Below are 27,759 nucleotides of genomic sequence, written 5' to 3'. Positions count from 1 at the left end.
TGCTGTCTACAAGAGACCCACTTCAGACCTAGAGACACATACAGAATGAAAGTAAGGGGATGGAAAAAGATATTCCATGCAAATGGAAATCAAAAGAAAGCTGGAGTAGCAATTCTTATATCAGACAAAATAGACTTTAAAATAAAGACTATTAGAAGAGACAAAGAAGGACACTACATAATGATCAAGGGATCGATCCAAGAAGAAGATATAACAATTGTAAATATTTATGCACCCAACATAGGAGCACCTCCATACATAAGGCAAATACTAACAGCCATAAAAGGGGAAATTGACAGTAACACAATCATAGTAGGGGATTTTAACACCCCACTTTCACCAATGGACAGATCATCCAAAATGAAAATAAATAAGGAAACACAAGCTTTAAATGATACATTAAACAAGATGGACTTAATTGATATTTATAGGACATTCCATCCAAAAACAACAGAATACACATTTTTCTCAAGTGCTCATGGAACATTCTCCAGGATAGATCATATCTTGGGTCACAAATCAAGCCTTGGTAAATTTAAGAAAATTGAAATCGTATCAAGTATCTTTCCCGACCACAATGCTATGAGACTAGACATCAATTCCAGGAAAAGATCTGTAAAAAATACAAACACATGGAGGTTAACAATACACTACTCAATAACGAAGTGATCACTGAAGAAATAACAGAGGAAATTAAAAAATACCTAGAAACAAATGACAATAGAGAAACGACAACCCAAAACCTATGGGATGCAGCAAAAGCAGTTCTAAGAGGGAAGTTTATAGCAATACAATCACACCTTAAGATACAGGAAACATCTCGAGCAAACAACCTGACCCTGCACCTAAAGCAATTAGAGAAAGAAGAACAAAAAACCCCCAAAGCTAGCAGAAGGAAAGAAATCATAAAGATCAGATCAGAAATAAATGAAAAAGAAATGAAGGAAACGATAGCAAAGATCAATAAAACTAAAAGCTGTTTTTTTTGAGAAGATAAACAAAATAGACAAACCATTAGCCAGACTCATCAAGAAAAAAAGGGAGAAGACTCAAATCAATAGAATTAGAAATGAAAAAGGAGAAGTAACAACTGACACTGCAGAAATACAAAAGATCATGAGAGATTACTACAAGCAACTCTATACCAATAAAATGGACAACCTGGAAGAAACAAACAAATTCTTAGAAATGCACAACCTGCCAAGACTGAATCAAGAAGAAATAGAAAATATGAACAGACCAAACACAAGCACTGAAATTGAAACTGCGATTAAAAATCTTCCAACAAACAAAAGCCCAGGACCAGATGGCTTCACAGGCAAATTCTATCAAACATTTAGAGAAGAGCTAACACCTATCCTTCTCAAACTCTTCCAAAATATAGCAGAGGGAGGAACACTCCCAAACTCATTCTATGAGGCCACCGTCACCTTGATACCAAAACCAGACAAGGATGTCACAAAGAAAGAAAACTACAGGCCAGTATCACTGATGAACATAGATGCAAAAATCCTCAACAAAATACTAGCAAACAGAATCCAACAGCACATTAAAAGGATCATACACCATGATCAAGTGGGGTTTATTCCAGGAATGCAAGGATTCTTCAATATACGCAAATCAATCAACGCGATACACCATATTAACAAATTGAAGGAGAAAAACCATATGATCATCTCAATAGATGCAGAGAAAGCTTTCGACAAAATTCAACACCCATTTATGATAAAAACCCTCCAGAAAGTAGGCATAGAGGGAACTTTCCTCAACATAATAAAGGCCGTATATGACAAACCCACAGCCAACATTGTCCTCAATGGTGAAAAACTGAAACCATTTCCACTAAGATCAGGAACAAGACAAGGCTGCCCACTCTCACCACTCTTATTCAACATAGTTTTGGAAGTTTTAGCCACAGCAATCAGAGAAGAAAAGGAAATAAAAGGAATCCAAATCGGAAAAGAAGAAGTAAAGCTGTCACTGTTTGCAGATGACATGATACTATACATAGAGAATCCTAAAGATGCTACCAGAAAACTACTAGAGCTAATCAATGAATTTGGTAAAGTAGCAGGATACAAAATTAATGCACAGAAATCTCTGGCATTCCTGTACACTAATGATGAAAAATCTGAAAAGGAAATCAAGAAAGCACTCCCATTTACCATTGCAACAAAAAGAATAAAATATCTAGGAATCAACCTACCTAAGGAGACAAAAGACCTGTATGCAGAAAATTATAAGACACCGATGAAAGAAATTAAAGATGATACAAATAGATGGAGAGATATACCATGCTCCTGGATTGGAAGAATCAATATTGTGAAAATGACTCTACTACCCAAAGCAATCTACAGATTCAATGCAATCCCTATCAAACTACCACTGGCATTTTTCACAGAACTAGAACAAAAAATTTCAAAATTTGTTTGGAGAAACAGAAGACCCCGAATAGCCAAAGCAATCTTGAGAACGAAAAATGGAGCTGGAGGAATCAGGCTCCCTGACTTCAGACTATACTACAAAGCTACAGTAATCAAGACAGTGTGGTACTGGCACAAAAACAGAAAGATAGATCAATGGAACAGGATAGAAAGCCCAGAGATAAACCCATGCACATAGAGTCAACTTATCTTTGATAAAGGAGGCAGGAATGTACAGTGGAGAAAGGACAGCCTCTTCAATAAGTGGTGCTGGGAAAACTGGATAGGGACATGTAAAAGTATGAGATTAGATCATTCCCTAACACCAAACACAAAAATAAGCTCAAAATGGATTAAAGACCTAAATGTAAGGCCAGAAACTATCAAACTCTTAGAGGAAAACATAGGCAGAACACTCTATGACATAAATCACAGCAAGATCCTTTTGGACCCACCTCCTAGGGAAATGGAAATAAAAACAAAGATAAACAAATGGGACCTAATGAAACTTCAAAGCTTTTGCACAGCAAAGGAAACCATAAACAAGACCAAAAGACAACCCTCAGAATGGGAGAAAATATTTGCAAATGAAGCAACTGACAAAGGATTAATCTCCAAAATTTATAAGCAGCTCATGCAGCTCAATAGCAAAAAAACAAACAACCCAATCCAAAAATGGGCAGAAGACTTAAATAGGCATTTCTCCAAAGAAGATATACAGACTGCCAACAAACACATGAAAGAATGCTCAACATCGTTAATCATTAGAGAAATGCAAATCAAAACTACAATGAGATATCATCTCACACCAGTCAGAATGGCCATCATCCAGAAATCTAGAAACAATAAATGCTGGAGAGGGTGTGGAGAAAAGGGAACACTCTTGCACTGCTGGTAGGAATGTGAATTGGTACAGCCACTATGGAGAACAGTATGGAGGTTCCTTAAAAAACTAAAAATAGAACTACCATATGACCAAGCAATCCCACTACTAGGCATATACCCTGAGAAAACCATAATTCAAAAAGAGACATGTACCAAAATGTTCATTGCATCTCTATTCACAATAGCCCGGAGCTGGAAACAACCTAAGTGTCCATCATTGGATGAATGGATAAAGAAGATGTGGCACATATATACAATGGAATATTACTCAGCCATAAAAAGAAACGAAACTGAGCTATTTGTAATGAGGTGGATGGACCTAGAGTCTGTCATACAGAGTGAAGTAAGTCAGAAAGAGAAAGACAAATACCGTATGCTAACACATATATATGGAATTTAAAAAAAATGTCATGAAGAACCTAGGGGTAAAACGGGAATAAAGACACAGACCTACTTGAGAATGGACTTGAGGATATGGGGAGGGGGAAGGGTAAGCTGTGACAAAGCGAAAGAGAGGCATGGACATATATACACTACCAAACGTAAGGTAGATAGATAGTGGGAAGCAGCCACAGAGCACAGGGAGATCAGCTCGGTGCTTTGTGACCGCCTGGAGGGGTGGGATGGGGAGGGTGGGAGGGAGGGAGATGCATGAGGGAAGGGATGTGGGAACAGATGTATATGTATGACTGATTCACTTTGTTATAAAGCAGAAACTAATAAAAAAATAATAAAATTTTTCAAAAAAAAGAAAAAAAAAAGAAATATCTATCAAGCCATGAAAAGACATAGGATAAACTTAAATGGATATTTCTGAGTGAAAGAAGTCAATGTGGAAAGGCTACATATTGTGTGATTCCAACTACATGACAATCTGGGAAAGGCAAACTATAGAAAAAATTATAGAATCAGTGGTTTGGGGGATTTGCTGCAGGTAGAGGAGGCATGAATAGGTCAAGTACAGGGAATTTTTAGGGTGGTAAAACCACTCCATATGTATGCAATTGTGGATACATGACAATATGCTCTTGTCAAAACCCAGAGAACTGTACAACATAAAGTGATCCTTAATGTCAACCATTAATAATATATCAACGGTGGTTCATCAAATGCAAAAATGTACCACACTAATGCAATATGTTAATAATAGGGGAAAATGTGAAGAGGGATATATGAAATGCTGGACTATTTTGTCAATATTTCTATAAGTCTAAAACTGTTCTAAAAATAAAATCTATTAATTTAAAAAAGGAGAAAGATTGAAAAAGTTAAGAAGTTTGGGGAGCTGTAGGACAAAATAAAAGAGATAAAACTAACTGATGTTCATGGTACATACTCTGAGGGGAGTATAAACTGGCAAAGCACACAGTGAAAATTTATGAAGCACTGGAAATATTCTGTGTCTTTTTTGGGTGGTTACAGGAGTATGTACATATACATATGTATATGTGTATAAAATCATAAGATATACACTTAAGATTAGTATACCTTATAGACCTTACTATATATATACTAGTGAGGGAAAGAGAGAGGGGGAAGACAGAGAGGGAAAGAGAGAAATTGGTATTGGAGTGTAATTATTTTATGAACTAGACCTAGAAAGGGAAAATAGGAGTTATCATTAACATAACTGTTCACCAGAGATTCAATTTGATTTTTTCTTAAAAGTAGGTCAAATTTCTCCATGATAAATATGTTTGGAGATTTTTTTTTTCTAATTTCCTTTAGAGGGTTTTTGTGTTATAGCAAGTTTTTCACTGTTTATTAAATGCCAGGTGGATTTCTATGTGTTTGGCTATATACTGAGTGTGAAGTATGGAAAGAAAATGCCAAGGAAACAAAAAAAGAAAACCTAAGAAAACTAGAAAATTTTAATATAACAAAACTTATAAGTTGTGGGTTAGGCTATGTTTTAAACATTTCATTATAATTTGTTTGATTTTGCTAAAAATAAGTGTGTGGCTTTTTAGAAATATTCTCATAGCATTAGGAATATTAAAATATTCCTAAACAGTTTCCTAACCGTGGAAGTAGGGGCCATCGGGGTAGGTTGGAAAGTATTTTTAAGGTCAAGAAAATATCTGAATATAGGAGAGAAAAGGCAAAACTAAAGAATGTATTACACAGCGAGTATATGCAAAGATTGAATAACAGTAGCAAGTAATCATGATGAAAAAGTATTAGCCAAACAATTTATTGAAATGTATCTTTGTGAAGAACAGAAAATGCATAAGATGGAGAGAAAGAAGAAATTATGAGCCTCTTTGTTATTTGAAAATGATTTAAAATAAGTCACATTAAGTAGAAAATCACCTTAATCCCCAAATCCATGGAAATCTACTTTAAATTTCCAAGGAATCAGGTATCTTTGAAGATTCAAAACAATAGGTTTCAAGAGTGCATTCTATACATTCCAAGGTGTATGAGGTAGTGCATATCATTCAATAAGAATATAATTGTAATACTCCCATTTACAGGTGTTTCATAAAAATTCTCAAACTGGAACTGCTTGTTACTTGTTCCTGATTTGTATTTCTATTTCCCTTCAGATATGTTATTCCTGAGGTATAAGAAAATGGAAATACAAATGAGATGTGGGCAGATATATTTTGGGGAACTTTTGGATGATGCCAGCCAAGGGTTTAAATACATTAACATCCATCCTATTGTTGGATGACATCAGGTAGAAACTAAATTGTGTTAATAAGTGAAAATATAATAGGACATTTTTTTCTTTTTTCTTTTAGTTGGCAGTTTGATAGGTACAGATTTCTGTTTTTGCAGTCCTTGAAGGAATATAATGCTAATGAAAATATGAAACTCTAGAAATGTTACTGAGACATTCTACAGCAGTTAGAACAAATTCTACAGAAGCTGAAGAAAACTGGGCAACCAGGACAGATCAAGAAAGAGCATAAACACATATTAAATGCTGCAGCTTAATGCTCTACGTTTAGTTATTTATTTTTAGTTCAGACTATGGCCAGAAGAAGGGGTTTTCAGCCTGTAGAGAATCAGGGTAAAAATTACCTCTTCTTATTGCCCCTTGATGAATAATACATTTTTATTAAAATAGTAAATTAAATAGGTTATTGATGACAATTAGATATACAATGGTTTTAAATATTAGGAAGTAAAAGAAATTAGTACACCCTCAAAGCCATAAAATGAAACAGATATAACTGTTAAAATGAAAAAAAAAGTTGCTGATAATTATTGAATCATTTTTTATCTAGTCCATAACAAATCTTCTTAATCACTGGTATGTAAGTTCTAAACACTAAACATTTTTAACAAAGAGACATATGGCAAAGTCAAAGATAGGCAATGCAGCAATACAAAATTAAAATGAGAAAGGACTCAAGGAATTAAAGAATGTAGAAAGAACAGAAGATTAAACAGTATAGCATTATCATTATCTATTTTAAACCAAGCACAATTAACTAAAAAAAAAAAAAAAAAATCAAATCCATTTTCTCCAGTGTAGGATGATACAGCAGATCAAGAAATGTTTGTAAAGATAAGATTGGTCTTGAAAAGACTAGAGGAGTGCTCAAGGGGGATTTCTCACCTTCTGACACAGATCAGCATACAAATAGCTAAACTAGCTAAGAATAGGGGACTTTCACATCCAAAGAATTGTCTCCGTGCAGAAATGTATAAATGAGCCAAAAAGATGGCTTTAGGACATGAACCAATGAACTCCCAAACAGCCTTATTCTTAGTGGGGAAAACAGACATGTGTTGCCCTTTCATGCCCTGAATTACGATTCCATGGAAACTTTAAATGCTCTCTCAGTCCAAAAATATTTGAAAGACAGTTTATAAATGCTTACTGCCTCAAACATTTCATGCAAAATCCTCAGGACTTGAAACTCCCTTTATGTTTAAGGCCTACTTATCTTTGATCATCGTAATTTGGGGAAGACCAGTGCTTTTTAAAAATCATTAAATCAGCTCCCGTTCTCTCAGACTCCATGTCAAATACTATAATGAATACAGCAAAATAAAAAAGACTTTTAGGAATATTTTATGCTTCTATTTTAAGATAAGATTAATTGTAGCCTAGTTTTATATAAACTTGAGTTGAATAGAGATCATTATAAAGTCTGGGTCAACTCTTATACACTAGTCTCCCATTTTTACACCTTACATCAAAGATGTACTACAAAAGGCAAAATAAACAAACGCAAATGAGAAATTGGTTGTATTTCTTTCTAAATCACAAATAAGAATTTATTTGGGAGTGATATGCTTTGCTCAATACCTATATTTCTCAAGCTCCCTTGCAGATAGATGTGGCCTTATGTTGATGCTACTAGGAAGGGTGTTTAAGCAGCTATTATTTGTGTTTTTTCTCACATGTCAGGAAATTCAATTCCTAACTGATATGACACCATAGAGCATGGGTTGGCAAAATATGGTCAAGGGCCATATCTGGCCAGGCACCTATTTTGTGAATGAAGTAACACTACAGCACAATCCTACCCAATCTGTTAGATAGGTCTATGGCTGCTTTCAAGTCATAATGGCAGAGTTACAACTGAGACCATATGGCCACAAAGCCTAAATCATTTACTCTCTTTTTTACAAAAAAAAAAAAATGTTTTCTGATCCCTGCTCTAGAGAATGTCTCACACATAAACAAAGGAGAAATGTTTAGGATCACAAAGGGTTTGCAGTTGCTATTTCCTACCCTCTCTTCGTCTTGACCAACTTTAGTCAGGCTTCTCTCTTTCCTCTAGGTTCCTGAACTCTGCATGCTCTTAAGTATGAGAAAGCACTGAAAAAAGTAGAATCTGCCCCTCCTCTCAGCTTCTCCTGGGAATCCACTGATCACAGCAAGACCCTTTCCTTGGTATACTCACTGGTCACATACTTTTGCTTGTCCAGCTTCCCCTTAAAAGATTCTGGGGCTTCCCTGGTGGCGCAGTGGTTGAGGGTCCACCTGCTGATGCAGGGGACGCGGGTTCATGCCCCGGTCTGGGAAGAACCCACAAGCAACGGAGTGGCTGGGCCCGTGAGCCATGGCCGCTGAGCCTGCGCGTCTGGAGCCTGTGCTCCGCAACAGGAAAGGCCACAACAGTGAGAGGCCCGCGTACCGCAAAAAAAAAAAAAAAAAAAAAAAGATTCTGTACGTCTGTGCTTGCCCTTCCTTTACCCTATAAACCAAAAAGCCTTTTCTGTTTGATTGTGAGGTGAGTGCAGATTTCTGAGACTGAAGCATTCTCCCTATTGCAGGAGTATTTCTTCTGAATAAAACCTCTCTCTAAATCCAGGTTTGTGTTTAATTTGACAGTTTCTAGTGCCATGACATGGATGGAGTATTGACCACTGCACACACCCTGCGGTCTTTACCTTGGTATTCACACTGGCTTCTCAAACACTTGTGTCCATCTTAGCTGGGGAAATCTGGATCCATGGTGGTGAGTCACAACTCGTAATCCAGTGCTCCAGACACTTTTTTGAATTAGCATAATTGGGAGTTGCTTTATTTCTATTAAATTGACTTCTTCCAGTTCTTTCCTATTTGAGCAGGACTTTTCATGGCTCTCTTTTCTTTTAATTTTTTATTTTATATAGTGGAGTATAGTTGATTAACAATATTGTGATAGTTTCAGGTGTACAGCAAAGTGATTCAGTTATACATATACATGTATCAATTCTTTTTCAAATTCTTTTCCCATTTAGGTTGTTACATAATATTGAGCAGAGTTCTCTGTGCTATACAGTAGGTCCTTGGTGGTTATCCATTTTAAATATAGCAGTGTGTACATGTCAATCGCAAACTCCCTATCACTTCCCTCCACCCTTCCCCCCTGGTAACCATAAGTTTGTTCTCTAAGTCTGTGAGTCTGTTTCAATTTTGTAAATATGTTCATTTGTATAATTTCTTTTTAGATTCCACAGATAAGCGATATCATAGGGTATTTCTCTTTCTCTGTCTGACTTACTTCAGTCAGTGTGACAATCTCTAGGTCCATCCATGTTGCTGCAAGTGGCATTATTTCATTCTTTTTAATGGCTAACATTCCATTGCATATAGGTACCACAACTTCGCTCTGTATGACAGACTCCAGGTCCATCCACATCACTACAAATAACTCAATTTCATTTCTTTTTACAGCTGAGTAATATTCCATTGTATATATGTGCCACAGCTTCTTTATCCATTCATCTGTCAATGGACACTTAGATTGCTTCCATGACCTGACTATTGTAAATAGAGCTGCAATGAACATTGTGGTACATGACTCTTTTTGAATTATGGTTTTCTCAGGGTATATGCCCAGTAGTGGGATTGCTGGGTCGTATGGTAGCTCTATTTTTAGTTTTTTAAGAAACCTCCATACTGTTCTCCATAGTGGCTATACCAATTCACATTCCCACCAACAGTGTAGGAGGGTTCCCTTCTTTCCACACACTCTCCAGCATTTATTGTTTGTGGATTTTTTGATGATAGCCATTTTGACTGGTGTGAGGTATATCTCATTGTATTTTTGATTTGCATTTCTCTAATAATTAGAGATACTGAACATCTTTTCATGTGCCTCTTGGCCATCTGTATGTCTTCTTTGGAGAAACGTGTATTTTTTAGGTCTTCTGTCCATTTTTTGGTTGGATTGTTTTTTGTTGTTGTTGAGTTGTATGAGCTGTTTGTATATTTTGGACCTCATCAGTTGCATCGTTTGCAAATATTTTGTCCCATTCTGTATGTTGTCTTTTCATTTTGTTTATGGTTCCTTTTCTGTGCAAAAGCTTTTCAGGTTAATTAGGTCCCATTTGTTTATTTTTGTTTTTATTTCCATCACTCTAGGAGACAGACAAAAAAGATATTGCTGCAATTAATTTCAGAGAGTGTTATGCCTATGCTTTCTTCTAGAAGTTTTAGAGTGTCCAGTCTCATACTTAGGTCTTTAACCCATTTTGAGCTTATTTTTGTGTATGGTGTTAAAGAATGTTCTGATTTCATTTTTTTTACATGTAGCTGTCCAGTTTTTCAAGCACCACTTATTGAAGAGACTGTCTTTCCCCCATTGTATAGTCTTGCCCCTTTTGTTGTAGATTTATTGACCATAGGTGAGTGGGTTTATTTCTGGGCTTTCTATCCTGTTCCATTGATCTATATTTCTATTTTTGTGACAGTACCTTACTGTTTTGATGGCTATAGCTTTTAGTATAGTCTGAAATCAGGGAGCGTGATTCCCCAGCTCCAATTTTCTTTCTCAAGAGTGCTCTGGCTATTCGGGGTCTTTTCTGTCTCCATACAAATTTTAAGATTTTTTTTTTGTTCTAGTTCTGTGAAAAATACTATTGGTAATATATTGATATTACATTGAATCTGTAGACTGCCTTGGGTAATATAGGCATTTTGACAATATTGATTCTTCCCATCCAAGAAACATGGTATATCTTTCCATCTGTTTGCATCATCTTTCATTTCTTTCATCAGTGTCATAGCTTTTGGATTACAGGACTTTTGTCTCCTTAGGTACGTTTATTCCTAGGTATTTTATTCTTTTTGATGCGATGGTATATGGGATTGTTTCTTGAATTTCTCTTTCTGATATTTCATTGTTAGTGTATAGAAATGCAACAGATTTCTGTATATTAATTTTGTATCCTGCAACTTTACCAAATTCATTGATTAGCTCTAATATTTTATGACAGCATCTTCAGTATTTTCCATGTATAGTATCATGTCATCCACAAACAGTGACAGTTTAAATTCTTCTTTACCAATTTGGGTTGCTTTTATTTCTTTTTCTTCTCTGATTGCAGTGGCTAGGACTTCCAAAACTATGTTGAATAATAGTGGTGACAGTGGACAACCTTGTGTTGTTCCTGATCTTAGAAGAAATGCATTCAGCAATTCACCATTGAGTATGATGTTAGCTGTAGGTTTGTCATATATGGCCTTTATTATGTTGAGATATATTCCCTCTGTGCCCACTTTCTGGAGAGTTTTTATCATAAATGGGTGCTGAATTTTGTCAAAAGGTTTTTCTGCATCTATTGAGATGATCATATGGTTTTTATTCTTCAATTTGTTGATGTGGTGTATCACACTGATTGATTTGCAAATGTTGAAAAAATCTTTGCATTCCTGGGATAAATCCCACTTCATCATGGTGTATAATCCTTTTAATGTACTGTTGGATTCAGATTGCTAGTATTTTGTTGAGGATTTTTGCACCTATGTTCATCAGTGATATTGGCCTGTAATTTTCTTTTATCTTCTATCTTTGTCTGGTTGTGGTTTCAGGGTAATGGTGGCCTCATAGATTGAGTTTGGGAGTTTACCCTCCTCTGCAATTTTCTGGAACAGTTTCAGAAACATAGGTGTTAGCTCCTCTCTAAATGTTTGATAGAATTCACCTGTGAAGCCATCAGGTCCTGGACTTTTGTTTGTTGGGAGTTTTTTGATCACCATTTCAGTTTCAGTGCTTGTGACTGGTCTGTTCATATTTTCTATTTCTTCCTGGTTCAGCCTTGGGAGATTGTATCTTTCTAAGAATTTCGTCCATTTCGTCCAGGTTGTCCATTTTATTGGCATACAGTTGCTTGCAGTAGTCTCTTATGATCCTTTGTATTTCTGTGGTGTCAGTTGTAACTTCTCTTTTTTCATTTCTGATTTTATTGATTTGAGTCCTCTCTCTTTTTCTCCTGATGAGTCAGGCTAAAGGTTTATCAATTTTGTTTATCTTTTCAAAGAACCAGCTTTTAGTTTCATTGATATTTGCTATTGTTTTCTTTGTCTCTATTTCATTTATTTCTGCTATGATATTTATGATTTCTTTCCTTCTACTAACTTAGGTTTTGTTTGTTCTTCTTTCTCTAGTTGCTTTAGGTGTAAGGTTAGGTTATTTGAGATTTTTCTTGTTTCCTGAGGTAAGATTGTATTGCTATAAACTTCCCTCTTAGAACTGATCTTGCTGCATCCCATAGTTTTTGGATCATTGTGCTTTCATTTTCATTTGTCTCTAGGTATTTTTTGATTTCCTCTTTGACTTCTTCAGTGATCCATTGGTTGTTTAGTAGCATATTGTTTAGCCTCCACTTGTTTGTGTTTCTTACAGTTTTTTCCTGTAGTTAATTTCTAATTTCATAATGTTGTAGTTGGAAAAGATGCTTGATATATTTCCATTTTCCTAAATTTACCAAGGCTCACTTTGTGGCCCAGCATGTGGCCAATCCTGGAGACTGTTCCATGTGCACTTGAGAAGAATGTGTATTCTGCTGCTTGTGGACGGAATGTCTATAAATATCAACTGTCCCTCTGGTCTCATGTGTCATTTAAGGCTTGTGTTTCCTTATTAATACCTGTTTACTTTTACATGCATATGTTCTGACTGCTCCACTGACCGGCTGTTCCCCTGTCTCTCTCCCTCTCCTTGGGTCTCCCTATTCCCTGAGACACAATGATACTGAAATTAGACCAGTTAATAATCCTCAATGGCCTCTAAGTAATTGAGTGAAAGGAAGAGTCGCATGTCTCTCACTTTAAATCAAAAGCTAGAAATGATTAAGCTTAGTGAGGAGGACATGTCTAAAGCCAAAACAAGCCAAAAGCTAGGCCTCTTGCACCAATAGTTAGCCAAGTTGTGAATGCAAAGGAAAAGTTCTTGAAGGGAATTAAAAATGCTACTCCAGTAAACACATGGATGATAAGAAAGTGAAACAACTTACTGCTGATATAGAGAAAATTTTAGTGGTCTGGATAGAAGATCAAACCAGCTGCAACATTCCCTTAAGCCAAAACCTAATTTACAGCAAGGCTGAGTGAGGTGAGGAAGCAAGAGAAGAAAATTTTGAAGCTTGGTTCATGAGGTTAAGGAAAGGAGCCATCGCCAAAAGGTAAAAGTGCAAGGTGAAGCAGCAAGTGCTGATATAGAAGCTGCAGCAAGTTATCCATAAGATCTCGCTAAGAAAATTAATGAAGGTGGCTATACTAAACAACAGATTTTCAATGTAGAAGAAACAGCCTTCCATTTGAAGAAGATGCCATCTAGGACTTTCATAGCTCGAGAGAAGTCAATGCCTGTCTTCAAAGTTTCAAAGGACAAGCTTATTCTCTGGTTGGGGCCAATGAAGCTGATGACTTTAAGTTGAAGCTCATTTACCATTCCAAGAATCCTACAACCCTTAGAATTTTGCTAAATCTACTCTGCCTGTGTCTATAAATGGAACAACAAACCTGGATGACAGTGCATGTTTATGACATGGTTTACTGAATATTTGAAGCCCACTGTGGAGACTTACTGCTCAGAAAAACAATTCTTTCAAAATATTCCTGCTTATTGATAATGCACTTGGTCACCCAAGAGCTCTGATAGAGATGTAAATGAGATTCATGTTGTTTTCATGCCTGCTAACACAACATCAATTCTGCAAACCATGGATCAAAGAGTAATTTTCAATATTGTCTTATTATTTAAGAAATACATATTTTAAGTCTCTAGCTGCCATAGAGAGTGATTCATCTGATGATCAGGTTAATGTAAATTGAAAGTCTTCTGGAAAGGATTCATCATTCTAGATATCATTAAGAACATTTGTGACTCATGGGAAGAGGTTGAAATAGCAACATTAATAGGAGTTTGGAAGAAGTCGACTCCAACCCTCATGGATGACTTTGAGGGGTTTAAGACTTCAGTGGGGGAAGTAACTGCACATGTGGTGAAAACAGCAAGAGCACTTATCTCATGATAAAACTTTAACTGATGAGGAGTCGATTCTTATGGATGAGCAAAGAAAATTGTTTCTTGAGATGGAAACTACTCCTGGTGAAGATGGTGTGAAGACTGTTAAAATGACAATGAAGGGTTTAGGTATTACTTAAACTTAGTTGATAAAGCAGTGGCAGGGTTTGAGAGGATTGACTCCAATTTTGAAAGAAGTTCTAATGTGGGAAAAATGCTGTCAAACAGTATTGCCTGCTACAGAGAAATCATTTGTGAAAGGAAGCGTTAATCAATGAGTCAAACTTCATTGTGGTCTTATTTTAAGAAATTGTCATGGCCACCCCAGCCTTTGTCAACCATCTTCCTGATCAGTCAATAGCCATCAACACTGAAGGGAGACCCTCCATCAGCAAAAAGATTATGACTTGCTGAACGCTCAGATGATTGTCAGCATTTTTTAGGAATAAAGCATTTTTTAATTAAGGTATATACATTTCTTTTTTAGACATAATGCTTTTGAACACTTAATAGACTACACGATAGTGTAAACATAACTTTCACATGCACTGGGAAACTAAATTTGTCTGACTTGCTTGATTGTGATATTTGCTTTATTGTGGTGATTTAAAATGAAATCTGCAATATCTCTGAGGTATGCCTGTACAGGCTAACAAAACTAAGTGTATACAACACAGACACATGACTCTCTAACTTAAAAAAAAAACTTGAGGGAAATCATTCTAACACCTTAGGGCCACCCTCAACTTTGCCAAAGTATTTGGTAGAGATACTTGTGGCTATTGGGGAAAGGATACTAAAAGAACACCCCAGGACAAAAAGACAATAACAGTCTCAGTGACTTCGCTCTGAGAGATCTGCTCTTGTCTGCCCTCAAATACTCTTAAATAGGTTAGAAGAAATAATAACTGCATTCAATGGGCAATCCACCACCTTTCTGGTAGGCACTGGAGTCACCTGCTCCACATTTGACACACAATTTTCCACCCTTATCCCTCAGAGTACACAAACAATCTCTGAGGTGCAGTTAGATAATTCACCACATGTTTTATCCCTTATGTCCTTTCTATATCTCTTGGGCCTCATGCTGCCCCACATAGCTTTTTATTAAGTTCCACCATTCAGTTTGTCTAACAGGCAGAGACTTGCATTCTAATTAGAATTTTCGTATTTCATGTTCACCTCAGGTACTTACCCTTAAAGCCCAGGATTCCTCTCCCACTCATCTTCGTTCTCTGACAGCCCTAATAGATAACCCCAGTTTTCTTGCCCCTTTTACAGTTCCCAAGCCATTAACAATTCCCACATTCAAGGCATGTTTACTCACATTCCTGACTCACTTGGGGCTATAGGAACAATAGATTTAGGCCATATCTGGGAGACAAAGTCCTTAAAGGTGGATGTAGACCTCACTATGTCCTCCCAAATACCATCCTGTCTTTCATCCTGTCCTCCAATGCCGCTCATTTTATCACTGTTGGTTTATACTTCACTTTCTTCAGCATATCCTTTCTTTCTAATTCCCAATACCTGTTTACTTTTACATGGGAAAATCAACAATACACTTGAGCACCAGGGAATTACAGAAACCCCCACACATTTTTCCTGGACATTAAGTGAAAATATAAAAGACTTGATCTTCCCTTGTAATTAAATCTTCATTCAATATGTAGATGACCACCTTCTTTGTTCTAAGACATTCAGCAAATCTCTACATGACATCCAATACTTATTAAAAGACTACTCTAAGAAGGGCCATAAGGTCTCAAGTGATAAAGTTCAGCTCTGCTACCCCCAAGTCCACTATTTAGGTCATGATATTCCCTCTGAAGGAAAAACCTGATCCCCAGAGCACATCAAGACCAGACTTAACTGCCTCCTATCTGAACCAAGAGACAACTTCAAGGCTTTCTGGAACTGATTGGCTATTGTAGAATATGTATTCCTACCTTCTCTGCTAGAGCATCCCCTTTATATGGCATGACTAAAAAAACTTGTTTCTGAACCTCTAAAATGGGACTTGCCTACTATAACATCATTTGAATCCCTAAGTTCTGTGGGCTTCCCTGGTGGCGCAGTGGTTGAGAGCCCACCTGCTGATGCAGGGGACACGGGTTCATGCCCCGGTCTGGAAAGATCTCACATGCCATGGAGCGGCTGGGCCCGTGAGCCATGGCCGCTGGGCCTGCGCGTCCAGAGCCTGTGCTCCGCAACAGGAGAGGCCACAACAGTGAGAGGCCCGCGTACCGCAAAAAAAAAAAAAAAAAAAAAAAAATCCCTCTTTAATAATGAATCCCTAAGTTCTCCCTTTGTTCCACCCCACTTAGGGCTTCCTGACTACTCTTTGCCATTCTTCCTATTTGTTCATAAAAGAGAAGAAAATGCCATAGGGTCCTTTCTCAAAAACATAATGGAAATCAGAGGTTAATCAGATATTTTCCTCTTACCTGGCATCCTACAGCTCAAGTTTTCCCTCCTTGCTTGCTAGCAGTAGTGGCAACTGCACAATTAGTTCAAACCACAGCTGACCTTGTGCTAGGTCATACCCTGAACACTTTATGTCCCTTATGCAGTTTGGACCCTTCTCCTAACTGAAAATACCCAACACTTTTTGAACTCTCAGTTCACCTGTTATGAAGTTCTTCAGCTTTCTCCTTCCACATCACTATCCACCCATGTCAAAGTCTCAATTCTGCCACTTTCCTCCCTCTCTCAACGGGAGAATAACTGCATGATTCTATTATGGACACTCAAGCCTCAATCCTCTCCCATCTTGGCCTTTTAGAAATCTTCCTTGCAAACCCAGACCTCACCCTCTTTTTTGATGGCTCCTATCTCTGTATCTCAGAAGGAAATGTTCAGGCAGTATATGCCACTACAAATTTTCAAAATCCCAGAAAGTATAAGTCTTTATTTGGTGCAAAGTCAGTTCAGATCACTGAACTTGTGGCTCTCACAAGAGCTTCTTATCTTTGGTAAAGATAAGAAATTTAACATCTATAGGGACAGTAGATATATTTTCGGGATAGCATATGATTTTCATATGTCATGGAAAGCCAGAGGATTTAAGAGAACAGCTGGGACACCAATGGAGAATGAAAAGCAGTTGTCTGACTTCTTAGGTGCTTTATTATTGCCAAAGGAAATAACCATACTTAAGATAGAAGCGCAAAAACCCCTGAAGCAAAAGTAAATTTACTCTTGATAGATATACTAAACTGTCATAAAGCTGTTACACCCTCACCACAATCAGATAAGATCCTAAATCTACTCTGATTACACCTGATCCTCTAGTTAAGGTACTTAAAACCTCCCAGTTCAAAGCCTTTGAACATTAAAAGGCCAAGTGGAAACAAGTTGAATGTCTTATCTAAGCAGTTGAACCTTGGAAACACTCAGATAGCCCCTTGGTCTTTCCTCAGTGCCTTACCTGAAATTCAGTTTCTGACCTTTATAAAATCACTCATCAAGGAAGGAAGAAACTAAATCAACTCCTCCACAAACATTGGTGGGGAAAGTTTACCCCTATCTGAAACAAGTGGTGTCTTCCTGTCCCACCTCTCAAAAATATAATCCTGATAAACCTGCAAAGGTGGGACAAGAAAAGGAACCTTTCCAGCAGGAACTTTTCTTTATTGGCAATTATATTTATTAAGTTCCCTAAATCTCATGGAAATTAATATATTATCATATCTATGTACTCTCACTGGCTTGAAGTTTTCCCTTATGAAAGTACCACTCACTGCCACTACTGTTACTAAACGTTTGTTACAATAAGTATTCCCTGCATGGGGAATTCCAGTGGCCCTTTCACCTGACCAAGGGACCCATTTCTTTGGTAGTCCTCTAAGCAATCCAGCAAGTTCTTCCCTTATCCCCAAATGACACTAATTCTATCATTTCCAGTCATCTGGAATGATAGAGTTAATGGACTATTAAAGTTAAAACGTACAAAACTGATGAAAGAACTCAATTTCCTACTGCTTAAGGTTTTACCTTTAGCCCTCTATATGGGTCACAGCAACTGACCCTATATGAAATAATAACTGAATGACCCATAATTATTCCTTATTCTGTATGGGCTCTTGAAAGTTCTATCTTGGTCAATTCAAACATCCTAAAATATTGCAAGGGACTTATTATATCCACACTAATCATCAACAGAATAAGGCTGCTATTCCTCCAGTTCTTCCATCCAAACCCTTCTTCAGCCTAGAAATTAGGGGCTTAATTCTCTGGAGCTGATATCACGTGAAAATTAATTTTGAACCCTGTTGGAAGGAAGCTTATGTCATCCTCTTTACCATTAATACTGTTGTAAACTCCAGGGGATATAAACCTGGATTCATATTTCTCAACTGAAAAGGTATAAATCCTGCTCTGAATGGAAGTCCACTCCAAATGGAAACCTTAAACTGAGGCTTTCTCCAAAGTCCCCAGAAGCATACAGAGCCATGAAGTAGATAGCTTTAAGACAAGCTGATGACACCATGAAGTCGTCAGTTTCCACCCCAGATGTCAGAACATGGCCTCCTAGGATTCTCTTAACTACTTTTAGTTGTCATTATTTTTCCTTGTCCTCCTTGGCTTCATCCTTTTCTATGCCCCCCCCCCACATCACTTTTGCTATTCCTATAACTCTCCACATTGAAAGCATAACTTTATATAATAAGATTTATATTGTACTATCTATTCCTCCCTGTTCTCCCTTGAATAATTCCTCTGTCCCTGCAAGGACCCCAGAATCTATGACATCCTTTTATTCAATTTATAGCACAATCTCACAACTCTACTTTTGATTGTTGGCATATACTCCCTTTCCTTTGTAAGCCTCTGGTTTCCCCTAAATTCCTATACTGGTGTCAGATTTAAAGTCATCCTTTGTGTTATCATTCAGTGGCCCTTTTGATTTCTACTCTAGATTTCAAAAGGACCCTCCTTCAACTTAATACTTTTCAAAAAAGGCAATTTGTACTTCCACTGTGACATAACCAAAGGCCATCATGTACCTAAAACTATTTGCAATCAAACATACTTTGCCACCAATACAAATACATACACCATTACCATGGGAGGCAGGAGTACATGAATCTAATAGACTTAGATGATCCTAAACATAATTTTACCCAGTATGCTTCGGACTGTTCATTCTGTAAGCACAAACCTAATCATTATCTTCTTCTTAATTGGATGAGATAACATCTCTATCAAAAGAGCACCTATGAATTCCAAGATGCAAACTCATGGGAAAATTATTTCAAGAATTTGGATAGCCCCTAATGAGGCATAGTGGTACCTCTTGGTATCTACCTGCTAATTGAATGAGGATCATGTTAACTAGCAAACCTAGTTAGTGTTTATCAAATTTTTAACCAGACTGTCTTTTCTTCTGATCTTAACCTCTAATTTTTTCTCATTCTATTACCTCTAAATTTTCCAGGCACCAGACAAGCCCAAAGGTCTACACTAACATGTTACAACTACAAACTTAGGCACATAATAGTAGCCCTAGAAGGAGGGTTCTTAAGAAGCCTTAGAAGAGGAGGTTAAAAGATTGAGAGTAAAACCTAAAAGACTTAACTACTGCAGCAGATCATGTATGAACAACCTTTGTGCCTGAAGCTGTTGTTCAGTGGGCCACTTGGGAAATTTGACAAAACTCCCGAATTTTCCTTGCTCTACCCCAGAAAATATCCATAACTGTGGACAACATTACCAGAACTTTCAATATCATTGCCAAAGAACTACAGAACTCCAGTTAGCAGTCCTGCACAATCACCTGCACATGATTCTGGCTTTCTGAAGAGGCACATGCACAGTGCTTGGAAGACATGTTCATGTTTCTAGAATCCGCTGATGTCTATGTCATCACCAAAAGTATTCAGACTGTAAACTGGGAAATTCTCAGATTGCCACTGTTATCCTCATTCTACTATCTGAATGAAGATGCTTTAGGCCCAATATCTTGGAATCTTCTCAACTATCTCCCTCCAAACCTCATATTTTGGTTCTATTCACTTGTTCAACCTTTAATACTTATTTTTAAAATTTTCTTCTTATATATATATATTTTGTTAAATGCCTGATTTCTAAGACCCTCCAACAGCTGTCAGTCTGACAGCATACTCACTATAAGATACCTCTAGTCTTTCAGGGTCAATAAGAATGTGAGGGGCACCTTACCCCTGAAAACTATTTGGACCAACCTTAACCCTGCAATGACTCTTATTCCATTTCTAATAGTGTCTAGGCATATACTTTTTCTCTTAAACAGTGAGGAAGATTGATCAAATGTTCACAATTGGCCATTTCTTGTCCTCAGCTTTGTCTTGACCAAACTTTAGTCAGGCTTGTCTCCTTCCTACAAGCTCCTGAGCACCATGTGCCCCAAGCATGTGCAAGCACTAAAATGTGGAATCTGCTCCCATTCTCAGCTTCTCCTGGTATTCAACTGACAATAGTGAGGCCCTTTTCTTGTCAGATCCTACTGGTCATTTCTCCTTGCATGTTCAGCTTCCCCTAAAAAGATTCTGCTTACTTCTGTTTTTTCCATGTTTACCCTATAAAATGAATTTTTAAAATTATATTGAGATGCTTGCAGATTTCTGAAATTGGAGTGTTCTTCCTATGGCAATTGTTTTTCTCATGAATAAAAGTGCTTTTAAAGTTGGGATTTGTTTTTGTTTGACAGCACTATTTGTTACAACAATTTGTAATACCGAAACTAATCAATAAACAAAGAAACATGAAGATGGGGGGGCTTAGATATCTATAAAAAAGAATGGGAAAATTCAACTGTGGTTTATTAATTCATAAAAAGGAATAATACTCAGAGATAAAATGACTAAACTAGAGCTAATCAATTCTAAAGCAACACTGCTTAAATACATACTGTTAAGTGGGGGGGGGGGGGAAGATAGCACAGTATAATGCAATTTATTCAAACCTTAAAATTGTCAAAATATTCTATATTTTATTGTCTTATATGGTTTATGCAATGTACTCACGCAGTAAAAGTATAAATATACTTTTAGGCATGAACTCTATCTGAGGAGAAGGGGAAAGGAATGTTTGGGCAGGGAGATAAAGTAAGTATAAATTGTATTGGTAAATCTTTCATTTCTGTAAGAATAAAATACAAATACAGCACAATGTCAACTTGTTTAAAATCTGGTTGACAGACACATGGGAATTTATTATGTTATTCTTTGCCTGTTTTGTGTATTTCAAGTATTTCATAATAAATCAAACAAACATGGAAGGGAACTCTAGAACACCAGGGACTGTTGACAAGTAAAAAGTTATCTCTGAACCAGTGTTTCCTAGCAAATGCAAATATAAGGACTTTACCAGTAAGTCTTGCCCTGTGACTGGAGAGGGGATCCACAGAAGAAGTCCTAGTCCCTTGTAGTCAATTCTCTGTTGCAGCCTAGGCTAAATTTCCCATCACTTTGAGTCGTTTATTAAAGGCAGAAATTATACAGGTATGGGTATTTACAATAACAACCTTTTTATTTTACTGAAACATAAAAATCAAGCACAAATTATTTTTATTCAAATAATGATTTAAGAAGGGAATATTTGTATTTGTTATTTATTTTGGTCCCTTATTTAAAATAAGGGATTTTGCTAATGGAGAATAGAAAATAGTCACAGACCTTTAATTCTGTCTGCTTTTACTGGGCAGGAAAAATCAATGCATGGTACAGGAGGGCAGTTACCTTTAAAGTTTTTGATCATATACCCTTCAAAAGAATATTTAAAATTATGTATCTTCTAAAACATTTTGAAATTCGCATAGATTTGTTTCAGAAAATCATAACCTTAAATAGATGCTGAGATGTGTTTTTCTGGAGTCAGTTAACCCTGTGGTTGCCTGATGTTTGCTTTTATGCCTTTTCAGTACATGCAGAGGAATTTTAAAAGAATTGAAGTTAGTCCAAAGACTTTGGTTTTGTTTTGTTTTACATTAGCAAAAAAAAGTGTGTTTTTAATTTTTGTCATTATGAGTGTAAAGAAGTGGATGTATCTTTTTCCTTGTTAGAAAGCTAACCCCACAGCCGTTATTTTTAGAATTTGTTTCATGAAATATCTTGGCACTTGTTGGAAACAGAATTTACTGAAGTAAGAAATAGGATGTTGTTGGGCTTCCCTGGTGGCGCAGTGGTTGAGAGTCCGCCTGCCAATGAAGGTGACAGGGGTTCGTGCCCCGGTCCGGGAAGATCCCACATGCCGCGGAGCGGCTAGGTCTGTGAGCCATGGCTGCTAAGCCTGCGCGTCTGGAGCCTGTGCTCCACAATGGGAGAGACCACAACAGTGAGAGGCCCGCGTACCGCAAAAAAAAAAAAAAAAAAAAAAAAAAAAAAAAAAGAAATAGGGTATTGTATATCAGATGTAATTAGACGATAGAACTCATGGAAGTGTGCAAAAAGAAAAAAAATTCCCTGTAAGTGAAAGCATTCACATTTTATACATTGTTGTATAAAGGCAATGCTTCACACTTCCATGATACCTTACTCTGGGGAGTCAAATGAAAGAGGTTGCAACTGTTTAAAAACAAAAATGACTGTGCAAAGACACAGTTCTATTAAGCAAATTTAGAAATGTAAATCTGGCTAGAAAGGCACTCAATCCTTAGCTATGCCAGTCACTAAATAAGTATGTGAACATGGGTAAATTACTTAACTTCTCTAATCCTCCACTTCTCAGGTTGGTGGAAAATAAAGGCAGTAATAAATATATTATATATTATATTTATATTATAATATATAATATATTTATACACCATATAAAGGCAGTAATAAGGGCAGTCATATATTTTACAAATGTGAGGTGCTGGTGTTAGCCTACTGGCATCTAAATTGTGGAAAACTTTATTTTTGTTTACCTGATAGATAATAGGATATTATTATTTCCCTAGGAAGAATAATTTTAACATGAAACAATGGATGTGCATATTTTTTGGTAAATAATTTTGATAATACTTGTCTCACCTGAAATACTATGTATATCCATAAATACATTTATTACAGGAGTCAACGGTACATGAGTATATGTGCTCTTGGAGGGAGACAGTGTTAAGAAGAGAAAACACTAAAAAACGAAGTAAGATAAAACCAAGCCAAACAAAAAACAAACTAAGAGAATTAATGTTTGAACCACAGAAATTTATCTAGGTTTTATTTTTCTCAGGATTCCTGGTTAACAAACAAACAAAATGACTTGGACGGGGGGAGCAGTACCAATAAATCAACAAAAGAGAAATAGGCTACTGAGTACCTAAGATATCTGTCAAAATGCTTTTATTTATATCCATAGAAAATGTACTATTTATTGTTCATCAGCTTCTCAACCTTAAAAAACTTAGCAAGTACAAACTAAACAGAAGAGTCTTCCAATGATGAAGGTAGCTTGAGCAACAAAAAGAAAAACTAGAAATTGATGGAAAAGGAGAAGACAAAAATTATAAATTTGAAAATAAAATGTAATTTTTTTAAACTAAAAAAATCTGAGGCCAGATACTATATAATACAATCACCAAATAGCATTAAAAATAGCATATGAATTTAATAGCGATGACCTCAGATTACCAAGTAAATTTAAAAATATATTTACTGTTCTCAATTTTGAAAGTGATTTTTAGAGAGATTTCAATGCAAACTATAGTAGAACACCAGAATAACATTATAACAGTACATATTTGGATATAATTGGTTTGGCTGGAATTCTCCACGCAGCCCTCTTCTAAATATCTTGTGCTGTTGGGCTGAGGGTTGGTGGGTACAATGTGGAGAGGGAGGGGAGGTGAGACCAGGAAGGTAAACAGCATGCAATACAGCCTCAATAAATAGAGCGGGGAACTGGATTTCCTTGCCTCCACTATTCTCTAGGTTTTATATCTCTACATGAGGCCAGTATTTGGATTGGAAATCAACAAGTTCCAAGAAGATTTCAAAAGGATTGACACTACTCTCCTTTAAGTCTCAGCCAGCCAGAAAACTCAGAATCACCCCACTGACATTTAATTCAAAACAGAAAACCACTACCAGGAAGCTCCAAACTGCAGGCAGTACTGCAATTTAAGTAGCTCAGCCAAATGCCTAGAAATCCCAATCAGCTACTTGCACAAGTTTCACTAGTACCTTTCTCTAACCTTGCAATAACGTGACCCCATGTTTAAGTTTTGCACTTTGTGAGCCTTAATTATCATTTGTATTAGATGTATTTTTGCCCCATGCCGTAGTCCCTCAGGTCAACTCTCATTTTACCTGCAACTGTGTTGAATAATTTCCACACTGGAGAAAAATATTCCACCTTAAAAGCTTGCCAAGTCTCTCCAATTTTTTTTTTTGCCTCAAAGTTTTTCCAAAACCATGAGATCTTGCTCAAATTCATTCAGGGCAATCTAGACAGGAGATTTAATACAATGGGGGTGTGGGTAGGTGGAAGGGATTAGGAAATTGTGAGGCATTCCGGGGTAAAATTGGCGTATAGATGTCTCAGCATTTTGAGACATTCATAGCGGTTCTCCAGTGGGATTGAATCCCAGTTGTCCAAATAAGTAACTAGCTCTTTAATGATATTTTATTTTCTCTTATTTCTTCCTTGCTTTACACTCCAACTCTCTCACTCCTGCTGCCAGGTATCACCTGCTTAAATAAACTACCGGCTCCCAAGTCTTTGTTTCAGATTCTGATTTGAGGGGAAGCCAAACTAAGACACTGTGATAGCAGTTTCACTGTCTGTTTTTTGGTATTGTATGTTTCACTGTATGTTTTTAATACTTGAAAGTTTAGCACTAATCACCTATAAAATTCTATATCTGATTACACACTAATTTTACATTACAAAAAGCAAAACAAAACAGCAGGGTGGTCACAGAGAGACTGGCAGGGACCCTAAGATGTTAAAGAGGTTTCAATATGGCCTCATATGCTCTGTGTGGCCTGCTTTTCTGATCTTATTGTTTATATCTATCTCCCTTGTTTACTGTATCCTATATTATCTGTACACCTTTTTCTCTGGGGCTTTTCACTTGCTGTTCTTTCTTTCAGGAACATTTTGACTCCATCATTCAAGCATCTGGTCTTTGACATTCCTTGGGAGAAGCATTTCTTGACTAGCCTATCGAAAGAGTCCAACTCTGTTCCTGTATATCTCCTTGCCCTACTTAATTTTCCTTCATACTCCTTGGCACTACCTGACATTTTGTTATATATTTTTGTATGTTTATTGTGCCACACTTTCCTATACAATAAGCCTTCCAGAAGAACACATTAATAACGCTCTGAAGGACGATAATATCATTCAAAATCTCTAAAATTTTGGCATGCAATGTCTGGCAGTCAATAAGAAATTACCAGATAAGTTTCTCAGAATATAGTCAGGAGACATAAACTACACAATAAATTTGAATGTTTAATAATTAAAGAATTAAGAACTATAACAGGGGATTAGCATAATAGGAGATTATCTACCAAATTATAAAGAGAACACTAAAGAATACAAGAAAAGCAGTTATTGGGAGCAGCCACTAACCCTAGGACTAAGACAGAACACCCAACAAAATAGCAAATCTGGAAAAGGAGTCCTGCTCCTGAGGGTTGGCATCTAGACCTCATTGAAGAAAGTAAGGTTATAGCCAACAGAACGGCAGGAAATTCTGTGAAGGATCTGTGCTTGTGGAACTTTCTGGGATGGAATTCACCTTCTGGGACAGTGAGGAATGCCACACATGGGGAGATGTTGTGCTGTGGAAGTCACCCTCTGGGCTGCAAGGGAAAGCTGTCAACAAGGAAGTGGTACAAAGAGAACTTAAAACTCATCGGGGTGGTACATTAAGATGCTATCATTTAGAATGCTGGCAGAAGTTGTCATGGGGAGCTGCTGTGCACTGCTGACTTGCCACACATAGTAAGTTAAGAGAGAGCACACACAGGAAGCAAGAAGAAGACAGGCTTTCTCTTCCAGGTCCATTGAAAGTTCTTTGCTTTCAAGAGCTGAAACAAAGGCTAACTTTATTCCAGCTGATGGGAGCAAATTCCAGTATTACAAGCACAACAATTAAGAGTAAATTTGGTACCTAAAGGCTATATATTTGTTAAATGTTATAGTCCACCCCTTTGGCTACTTACTTTCATATGCACCCTTCTACTACATTTTAATTTCTGTATAACAAGAAAACCACTCGGTTTTCCAATAACAAGACACAGCTACCTTTTGCACAAGTGAAGAAGTTCTTAAACTTTCCCCCAAATGCATAATCCCAACAGTTACTGTACCCACACCTTTAGTTATAGTACTATTACATATTCTGTTACCTGTATGTTAAATTGTAAAGCTAATGGTCAACAGCTTTATTTAGAATTACCATGGAAATAAGACAAAAATAGCATATACAAAGAAGCACATACACACTATAAGCAAAGAGAAAAAAGACAAAGCTATTGTAGTCCTTATTTCTTTAACTGGTCAAAAGAGAATAGTTGATAATTTAGAGATCCCTTCCTCTAATACCTATTCCCTATTTTCCCCAAACTTATACAGGATCTCAGTTGAGGTTCTTTACCTGGTTGAACGTGCCAATGAAAAATTATCACTTGCCATCTGGTTCTATAAAAGTAAAGTCATTAGCCACTGCAGTCACTAACCTTCAATATACCCTGAAAGGAGTTCGGGTGGATATCCGGAATGAGGCACTCTGTGCTCTGGGAAAAACTGGCAGAACAGGCCTTCAGGATAGTTAGATATTTTCAGGAGATTTTATGAGCCCAAATTCTTGCATCTTCTCATATTTAGAAAAGCACTGAAATCATTAAAGGATACATCTGCTCCTCATGACTTGCAGCAAGGCTCTGCCAACATGTGTGCTTGACTGCATGTACCACCCCCCGTTCACTAAAATCATATATAATACTGACCTTTCCCACTACCTCTTCAGAGCAGCTCCTCAGAGCTATCTGAGAGACTGTCTCCCAGACTATAGTCTTCCTTGTGCCCCAAAGAAAACGTAACTCACAACTCTCGGGCTGTGCATTTTTTTCAGTTGACAAATGACTCAAAACTTTATTCCCAAAGTTTCTGTATTCTTAAACTGTTATGCCTTCTTTTTTCAGTTGTAGTTTTCTCTTAACTCTACTATTGAGCTTATAAGTACTAAGAAGGACCCTAGTGAATTATTTGGATTGTGGACATTGTTTTCCTTGTCACCATTACATAGCAGCAATCTGATTTTCCCTTTGTAATTGGGAACAACCTCTTCAACCAGCAGAGAAACCCTCTGTCCTGCCTGTTGTTTCAGTGGCACAAGGATCCAAAATGGTTAGATATCAGTCAAATTTCCCAATACCATGAAGACATTCCTTATTTTCAATAGTCAAATTATTCCCTCCTTTGGAACTGAGACCTCCAAACCAGCAAAATTTAAGATTCTTATTACAGGAAATAAACATTCTGACATTATGCTATTGAGTATAACAGTGAGAAGAGCCACTCCCACTTCATGATTCCCAGAACCATGTACTCTGGTATGGGGAGACAGCATGGCAGAATGGTCTTTGATTCAAAGCATATACTGGATCCTATAAGACAGAACTCTATCCTTTCAGGGTGTTGTCTCCCAGTTGGTGCTATACAGGAGACATCAGTAAGCCATTTCACTTTTCAGTGAGTCCAACTGCTTTCAAGCAATGAGACATGTTTTAAGGTTAGTTCTACTGACATTAGCCCATTGTTATATCTTATTTGAT

This window comes from Mesoplodon mirus, assembly GCF_964341445.2.
Source record: "Mesoplodon mirus genome assembly, chromosome: 14".
Taxonomy (NCBI): Eukaryota; Metazoa; Chordata; class Mammalia; order Artiodactyla; family Ziphiidae; genus Mesoplodon; species Mesoplodon mirus.
Note: the sequence above shows the minus strand (reverse complement) of the source record.